Genomic DNA, 10,056 nt, shown 5'->3' with positions numbered 1-10,056 from the left:
CGACTGCTACATGAGTGCAACAAATGACCCAATCACTCCAAGGTCCTGCAAGAAATTCTCCACAAAACAAACTCCAGCCGCTAGACGGAACCAGCACAAAAAGAAACAAGAAAGGTGCCCAGTTTCCTCGGACGGTCAAGTGAATGTTCAGTGAGTCAGGCTCACTTGGCTGCAATGTTAGTATCATAAAATAACTTACTCAGTCCATTGACTTTATGAAGGACATCGCTTGCTGGGGACATGTAAATATTTTGCGGCCATCCTTAGCATCTATTTTCAATTTGGCCGGAAACATCAGTGCAAAAGTGACCTTCAGTTGATGTAAGTGTTTCTTGCATTCCTTGAATCTATCACGTTTCTCTCTTGTCAAATTCGCAAAGTCTGGGAACAAGAAAATGCTGTGGTTCTTCCAAGAAAGCCTTCCTTTACACCTTGCCTTGTGTAACACGCGACCTTTATCGGATGATCTCATAAATTTGACCAGAATTGATCGGGGTCTGTCTCCCTCAGCGGATCGCCGAGCAGGAACTCTGTGAGCTCGCTCGAGCTTATGGACTGTTATGTTGAGCAGACCTCGGAAATAGCCCATTCAGGAATTCCACCATGTTCTGACTCTCTGCTCTCTCAGGAATTCCAACAATTCGGACGTTATTCTGCCGGTTGCGGTTCTCCAAATCTTCCAGTTTCTCCCAGACGTGCTCCAAATCCCCCTTGGTCGCTAGCGGATTAGCAGCTAATTCGCTCTCTGATGACTCCAGATAATCAATCCATTTCTCGACATCCCCCACTCTTGTAAACACCTTAGTGAATTTAGTCTCCATGGCAGTGATCGATCGACGTATTACAGCAAGCTCCTCCAAGTCAGCAACGACCTTCGTCAGCATTGCTGACACGTTCATCAATTCTCGTCAAATTTCCTTCACCTCTCCGGCCAAATCGGCTCCCGGGCTTGCGGCCTGCTGCTCGGGGGCTTCAGCTTGTGCATGTACTGTAAGTGTCTCCAGAGCTCGAGGTTTTTGAATTCTTTGACATATTGTCTTCCTAGAACAGTTAAGAATAAAGGTGTATCGAATCTCACCGGTTTATGACACAAAAAGTATTAAAACTAGCAAAATGTGCAGAGCTTGCCATTCACACGTCCGAACCCGCGACTCCTCGAACTCCTAGTTTCTTTAAAGGTGCAGCAAGTAAGATTCAGAAACCCATGTTATTAATGACACTTGTGGCCGTTAAGTGAACTGCAGCTAGCGACCTGTTGCTCGTGCTGGTGCTCGTGCACACACTCCTTTGGGACGCGAGCGAGCGAGCATCAGCCAAAATAATGACGTAACATACAAAGAGACGGAACGTGATTCACCAGCATCATGCTGACAGATGAGGTACCATAATTAAAATTACACAGTTATGATTGTTTTATTACAAACTTTGGGACCGTATATTATATTTGACTCTCCAGTGCTGGAACAGGGCTAAAACAAAGTGTAGATATAGGTCTGGCTATGCGAGACTGTAGTTTGAAGTAATCACTTTTCTTTGCATGTTACATTGACTGCATTTATACGATAGCCTATGTCGGTGTTAGCTAGCTAGCCAGCTTTATCAATAGCTGTTAGCTAAATTTGGTGGATGATGACCGTAGCCGTTTATATAATAGACTGTACATTATTAATATGTTGACACAATTCAGTATTTATGTGATTCCATCACAACTGTCATTTTGATATATCGATGCGCTATTGTTTTATAATAAAAGAATGTATATATTTTCTGTATAACCAAGTTACGTTACACTAATGAATGGGTATTTTTGCATTATCTTAAACATTGTCTAGCATTCATTTAATGTGTTATTGTAGTTTACCTTGCTGGAATAATTACAGATTAACATTGTTTATGACAGTTACTGTGCAGGCAAGATCAAGTTAGCTAAAATTACACAGATAAATCCTCATGGCACTATATTTCACATGTTTTGCAGTTATGTAAGCTTACCTGTCCAATAAGAAGAATGCCAATTCAGGGTCAGTTTTGATCCCCAAAACCGAACAAAGGTCCCTCCAGGAATCAAATGCTCTGCCGATGTTCACTTTAGTTTTCACTGGACCACGATCACGTTCCCCCTTAGCCAGATGGGATTCAGTAGATACATTTTTTATTTTTTTTTGGCTTACTTTGTGTAGGAGTCGTGTTGTGCTGGGAGCTGGATTCCATCTTTAAGAAAATGTTACCTAGAGTTGCAGTTTGTTGTCGCTGTTGAATAGTGGAAGAGAAGCTATTACTGCCTGAGGCTAGGCTCTCGGGGGCACACATAAATGTCACATCCTTTGGATTTTCACTGCAAAATTGACCCGCTCCCTTCGCATGAAAATCAGCCTACAGGCTTTAATAGGCAACCTAGGAAGTCCGAGAAGGGCTAATTTTTAAAGTTGCGTTACAAGCCGCTCACACATTGGCAAAAAAAAAAAAAAAAGCCGAATATTATATGAAAATTGTTACATATTGCACCTTTAAATAAGGCCTTTAAAACACATCCAGAATGTTGCTGACTGACTGTTAATCTCATAAATCCTTTCATATTTCACATCATCCCAACCCTTTTGGTGCTTTAGGTTAACAAAACTGTTAATGGTTTAGCCTGTCTTTATTTCCACCATGCATCCCGGCCTGTCTGCAACTAAACATCACCTTTGCATCAGTCTTTACCCTTTTAGGAGTGATTCTATTTTAAATGGCCTTGTCAATGAACCACTTTATTTTGTGTTGTTGTATTGTTATTCTTTAAACAGGTAAAGCTGGTTGCTCTGCCAACTCAATGTCTACCATACTTTCATTTATTTCAAAACATTGCATGAAATTAAGTGACCAACAGTTCAGTTCAAGTGAAAATACATCTGGAATTTTTATGGATCAGAAGGATGGGAGATTAGCCATATTAAGAGTTAAACAGCTTGCCAGATGATCATTGTAAGAGAGATAAAGTGTGAATGAGTTGAACATGTCTGTGACCATCTCCTCTCTATCTGCATCCCTTAAGTACGCTGCTGCCCACAGTGCCAGCACTGAAAAAAGAATAAATAGAAATAAAGCTTCTCAGGTTGTGAGCAAATTAATTGGTGATTTACAGAGAGCAATTTTGAAGTTTCATTTCAAACAGAGTGTAAATACAAGGAGAAGACACTGGGACTTTTCTGAGCAGATCATCACTGGTTAGCCGAAGGCCATAAAAAGATGCATGGTGAAAGCTGTGGATAATTTTCCAAAATATCAGTTAATTTCTAATGCCAAGTTCAATGTATTCCAATCCTGGCTGCATGATGCACTTCACTAATAAACTGGTTACAACTATTTTACATCACTAAAATATCACTGTAGTAACTTAAAGACAATACAGTGGACTTTCCTAAATAAATGCAGGGTGAAATTGCATTTGCGTGTTTTAGACGGCAGAGGGTGACATCGTTCGATGTGTCACTGCAGCGCAAGCGGTTTTTTTTTTTGTTGTTGTTTTTTTTCCATTTCCCACGGACCTCTCTTCCTCTCCCGCCCTACTCTCTTTAAATGATCTCTTCACGGATCAATTTCAAACGGACCATTTCCTTGTATGACTGTTGAATGTGCATGCTGACATTTGGTTGACTGTCATTATGTCATATACTGCTCTGAATCGGTCTTATATTTTTTGCACTTTGTTAAACACTTGATAGGTATTAGCTATATAAATGGATTGTCGTTGTGTGTTATAGTCCTAATCAAAAAATGCTGTTATTAAAATGTATCACAGTTTCAGAAGGCACGAGAAACTGGCTTTTAAACAACCTTATTCTTTTATTGTTAGTCATATTATTTGGTGTCTTCAAGCAAATAACTCTTTTAGTAGGCTACTAATGATTTGTTTGAGCTAGATTTATTTTTTATGTATTTAAATTTACATTACAGTTTTTTTCCAATTTCATTGTTCAAGCTGTGTTTCAAGAGTAGGCTACTGATAGTTAACAGCACTGGGACGCTTTACTATTTGTATCACTCCGTTTGTATGTGTTTGCAGCTTTCCAGCTAGTTGTGAAGATTTTGATTCATAGTTCATTTCGATTTCATTCACTAATTAATTCAGTGACCATTTCTGCAGATTACATATTTACTCCATTAGGTGGGGACAAATGAGTATATTTTGTTTTATGAGTGAGCCACTGAATCGTGGATTCAACTGATTAATTAAACAGCACAGAGACATTCATGATGGAAATGGTTCGTTCACTCAGAACATTCATTCAAAAACACAGATTTGTTTATGAACAAAACACTTCAGTTCAAAACCAGAGAGCAGTGAAGACAAGGAAAATCTTAGACTAGGCCATGATTCTAATCGTGCTATTGGTCTGAGTTTCAGCATGGCATGAGGCTGATATTTTGAATAACAGCACTTTGCTTGTGTGGTATAGCTTAACCCTTAAGCTCTGAAGGCGCTCTTTTGTTTTGTTTTGTTTTTTTGTTTTTTTTTATCCCCTTTTTCTCCCAATTTGGAATTCCCAATTCCCACTACTTAGTAGGTCCTCATGGTGGCACGGTTACTCACCTCAATCCAGGTGGCGGAGGACAAGTCTCACTTGCCTCCGCTTCTGAGACTGCCAATCCGAGCATCTTATCACATGGCTCGTTGTACATGACACCGCAGAGACTCTGCATGTGGAGGCTCATGCTACTCTCCATGATCCATGCACAACTTACCATGCGCCCCATTGAGAGCGAGAACCACTAATCGCGACCATGAGGAGGTTACACCATGTGACACCGGCACAATTTGGTTGCTTAGAAGACCTGGCTGGAGTCACTCAGTACGCCCTGGATTCGAAATCGTGAAGCCAGGGGTGGTAGTCAGTGTCAATACTCGCTGAGCTACCCAGGCCCCCTCTGAAGGTGTTTTTAAAGATTCCCTGTTTCAGTGTCATGCTCAAAATTAAAGGCTTATAATGCTGCTGCATAAAAAAAAAAAAAAAAAAAAAAAAAAAAAAAAAAAGAGGGCAAATTGTTTGGTATGATTTTAAAGAAAAATTCTTACATTTTTTAATGATATAGATTATGATAAATTATGAGACTCTCAGCCTAAAAAACTGCTGAAAAATCACAAAAATTGAGCCAAAATTAACTTTTTTTTCTTCTGTTTTGACATTATATATCTCAGGGTGTTAATAAGGTAGTTTTGTTCCCAATCATGTTGCCTGTAACTGAGTAAATTTTGTGTTGATATGACAAAGCAATCAAAAGTTATTGCATTGCAAAAATAATTGATCCTAGTTTATATAAAAACATCTCCAAGTGTCCAATAGCCTCTCCAAACAAATAAAACATAATAATTGTACTTAAGAACTAATTACACATGCAAATGTGTACCCCACGCACAACAGCACCAACCGGTGTCCATCCCTCCAAACTCAAACAGTCCATGTACGCCTACGAGAGTCCCCGCGACAACTTTGCCAGTGGATTGCTCAAAAAGCCATTCAGTTTCCTCAGACAGTCAAATGAATGTTCAGTGAGCCGGCTGTTTCATAAGTGCAGCAGATGACGTAATCCTTCCAATTTCCTATAAAAAATACTCCACAAAACAAACTCCAGCCGCTAGGTGGAACCAGCACAAAAAGGAACAAAGAAGGCGCTCAGTGTATGTACGGCAAGACGAGCTCACTCGGGGGCCACATGAGATTCATCAAATGATCTCAGAAATTTGGCCAGAATTGATCGGGGCCTGTTTCCCTCAGTGGATCTGCGAGCCGGGACTCTGTGAGCTCCCTCGATTTCCAGCTTGTGGCCTGTTATGTCGAGCAGACTCGGGAAGAGCTCATCTAGGAATTTTACCATATCTCTGCCTTCCTCATGCTCAGGAATTCCAACAATTCGAAAGTTATTTTGCCCACTACGGTTCTCAAAATGCTCCAGTTTTTTAAAAACTCTTTCTTGGTCGCTAGTGGATTATCAGCTAATTCCCTCTCCGATGACTCCATCTCTCGACGTCCGACAATCTTGTAACCAACTCAAAGAATTTAGTTTCCATCACAGTAATCGATTTGACGGCAACAACTTTTGTCAGCATTACAGACATGTTGGACGGTTGATGCGGGATTTCTCCTGCCGCACCATCCAAACCGAGTCCCTGGTCCGCAGGCCTGTCAGAGGTTTCATCTTGAGCACGTAAGTGTCTTTTAATATCTCCAGAGCCCGAGGATTTTGACTTCTTTGCCATGTTGACTTCAAAGAACATATATGTAGCAGGATGTTTTCGAATCTCACTGGTTTATGACATAAAAATTATTGAAAACCTAGTTAGCCAGCAAACTGCTCTTATGTTTGATTTCCCTTTTGCTCCAGTGTTTTAGTTTCATCTTTGTTCCATCTTCATCTTTTGAGTTCCTTAATAAATAGTTCTGCTATTAGATCCCCACTCTCTCGTCTCATCCTTCCCAGTCACATAACAGACGGGCCAGTAGCGGATTTAGGCATGGGCGGCATCTTGTGGGGATGCGGCGGCATCTTGCGGTGGGACGGCACGAGGCACCCACACATACCCCCCCCCCCCCAACAACTTTGGGGGCGTGTTGAAGCGGGTTTCGCCCAGGGTGCCATACAAGCTAGAACCGCCACTGAGATGGGCCTTTAAAGCAGGTTTATTTAAGACAGAACATAGATAAATTGCAGACTGTGACTGATTAAGAGAGTACTAATCTTGTAGACAGACAATATAGCCATATTGTGGTTTGGTCAAAGAAAAAACAGTCCAGACTTAAAATTCTCTGAGCTCTCTGAGATTTAGCCTTGTATCAGCCTTGTATTGCATGTTATTTTAAAAAAAAAAAAAAAAGGCAAGAAGCTTGCCGAGGATGATTGGTGTCATTCATACTATCAAATTAATCATGCTCTGTAATTCTCGCAATATTCAAGAAGGCCTATTGTAGTAATACTCAAATATAAGGTTCAGTGCTTTCATCAAGGCATGTATGATCCTTACATTTTCCCGAATTTGTGATTTATATGGATTAGTCTAGATAATGCACACTTGGCTTACTATGTAATGGCATGTTATTAGGATCCAACAGAAAGCTATTTTTCATACTGACATTTTGATCTCAGGAGACAGGGTGTTCATGCACATCTGGTCAAAATCTCTCTTACAGTCAAAGAATAACTGGTATGAAAAGAGGTAAGAGAGAGAGACTTTGTTTTACTACTTGTTTTACTCTTTATCCGTTCACCAGTACCATTAATGTTTGAAATGTAAAAAAAAATTAAGTAGAATGGAAGAAGTAATTTTTAATCAAAGTTTGACCTCAGAGCTTGGGTTTAAGTTTTTCAGTTTGGACTATGCTACCTTTAAATGGCAGGATGCTAAAACGACCACTGGGTTTGATTTAGAGATATATTGACTTGAACTATAAATTTACTACAGGCTTTTTAGTAGCCCTGATTAGAATCTTGGTTCTTGCTCTTTAGAACTGCAATGGACATATGTGGACAATAAGAAATTATCATTAAAATTAACAAATGTACACTTAACTCAACACCTCTTTGTTAAGATTTAAAAAATCAGTCAGGAACCCTTGGCATCATCAGCAGAGAGTTATATTGATAGGTATCCATGGTAACCCCATCCACAGGCGGCAATATTTTTCTGCCAGTGGGTGCCCTAACAACCTGTGAGGGTCATAGGGATTATCACTTCTAAATGGAACACACCCCTTATGTCAAGTTCATAGATGAGCCAAAACATTATGACCACCTGCCTAATATGCTGTTGGTCCTCCACGTGAAGACAAAACAGTGCCAACCCACTGAGGAATGGACTCTACAAGACCCCTGAAGGTGTCCTGTGGTATCTGGCACCAAGACATAAGCAGCAGATCCTTAAAGTCCTGTAAGTTGCGAGGTGGAGCCGTAGTGGATTGGACTTGTTGGTGCAGCACATCCCACAGATGCTCAATCTGATTGAGATCTGGGGAATTTGGAGCCAAGGGCAACACCTGGAACTCTTCATCATGTTCCTCAAACCATTCCCGAACAATGTGTGCAGTGTGGCAGGGTGCATTATCCTGCTGAAAGGGCCCACTGCCATAAGGGAATACCATTGCCATGAAGGGGTGTACCTGGTCTGCAGCGATGTTTAGGTAGGTGGCACGTGTTTAATTGATGTCCACATGAATGGCCGGACCCAGGATTTTTTAGCAGAACATTGCCCAGAGCATCGCACTCCCTCCACCGGCTTGTCGTCTTCCCACAGTGCATCCTGGTGCCATCACTTCCCCAGGTAAATGGTGCACACGTACATGGCCGTCCACGTGATATAAAAGAAAACAGGCCTCATCGGACCAGGCGACCTCCTTCCACTGCTCCAAGGTCCAGTTCCAATGCTCGCATGCCCATTGCTTTCGATGGTGGACAGGGGTCATCATGGGCACTCTGTGGCTATGCAGCCCCATACGCATCAGGGTGTGCTTGCACTGTGTGTTGTGACACATTCCTCCCATAACCATCATTAAAATTTTCTGTGACTTGTGCCTCAGTAGACCTTCTGTCAGTTCAGACCAGATGGGATAGCCTTTGTTGCCCTCGTGCATCGATGTGCCTTGGGCGACCAACACCCTGTCGCCAGTTTGTGGTTTGTCCCTCCTCAGACCACTGTCGGTAGGTACTCACCTCTGCTGACAGGGAGCACCCCACAAGCCTTGCTGTTTCAGAGATGCTTTGACCCAGTCATCTGGCAATAACAATTTGGCCCTTGTCAAAGTCGCTCAGGTCTTTACTCCTGCCCATTTCTCCTGCATTCAACACATTGACTACAAGAACTGATTGTTCGCTTACCATCTAATCTACCCTGACATTGACACGTGGCCTTGTTAGGAGATGATGATTTGCTTCACCTGTGAGTGGTCATAATGTTTTGGCTTGTGATACAGCTCATCACAACTTCAGATATAATCTTCATGCACAATACTCAACAGTAAAATTTGTTTACATTTCTCGACATTGAAAACGTTTCACCCCCTCATTCAAGTCCTTGGTTCACGCATGCTCATCAGCAGCTCAATGATCAGCATTTCTCAGTATTATGTCCAAAAGAGGCAATTCTCAGTTCAGTGTACTGGTGACGTGAGAGTTGTAGATTGGATCATCTTCATATGTAGATAAAACGGTAATACAATCAAGTCATAAACATATTTCCAGTATGTTTTATTTGTTACACTTTTTGTTGTTCCGCAAAATACACCAGAAACATACATTTCGCCCCTGAATCACACACATGCTCATTATAAGCTCATCAGTTCTTAGTATGTCGGATACCTCCGACAGAGGCGATTCTCAGTTCAGTGTACTGTTGACTCGAGAACTGTTACAACCCGAGCATTCAGTCCGATTTGTGAACTAGTTGGAGCGGTTCATTGCAAAGAAGAGTTGGCAAAAGCAGATATCACCAGTTCTTGGATCATATTACTCCCGGTTATCGGCTCATTTCGATTCAAAGTGTCAGATACATCCGAGAGACAGTTTAAGATAGAGTAACTTGTGGATCAGTGTTGACTCGAGACATGAATTGTTCCAAACGATTCAGTCCGATTTGGTGAACTGGTTAAACTTGTTCACTAAAAAGAACCAGTTCAAAAGAATGACTCGTTCACGAACTGGACATCACTATAATGGGGTCCACGTGGGCATGTTGCAGCACAGGGTGGCTACCTATATCCCCAGTATGATGAGAAGAATAACATCTCAGAATGCTATTCTGAGATGCGGGTTGGCGCTGTTTTGGCGGCACGTGGGGGACCTACACAATATTAGACAGGTGGTTTTAATGTTGTGGCTGATCAGTGTATATACTGTATATATATATATATATATATATATATATATATATATATATATATATATAGATATAGATATAATGCTGATTAAAATAGTTTTAGATGTTTTACACTGCAGGATATGTCAACCTCTCAAAAGTATTTAATGCCAAGTACTCATTTATAAAAATAACATAATGAGAGTATAATAAATATAGCTCAACTTGTAGAG

This window comes from Myxocyprinus asiaticus, chromosome 2 (genome assembly GCF_019703515.2).
Source record: "Myxocyprinus asiaticus isolate MX2 ecotype Aquarium Trade chromosome 2, UBuf_Myxa_2, whole genome shotgun sequence".
Taxonomy (NCBI): Eukaryota; Metazoa; Chordata; class Actinopteri; order Cypriniformes; family Catostomidae; genus Myxocyprinus; species Myxocyprinus asiaticus.
This window is presented reverse-complemented; position numbering follows the sequence as displayed.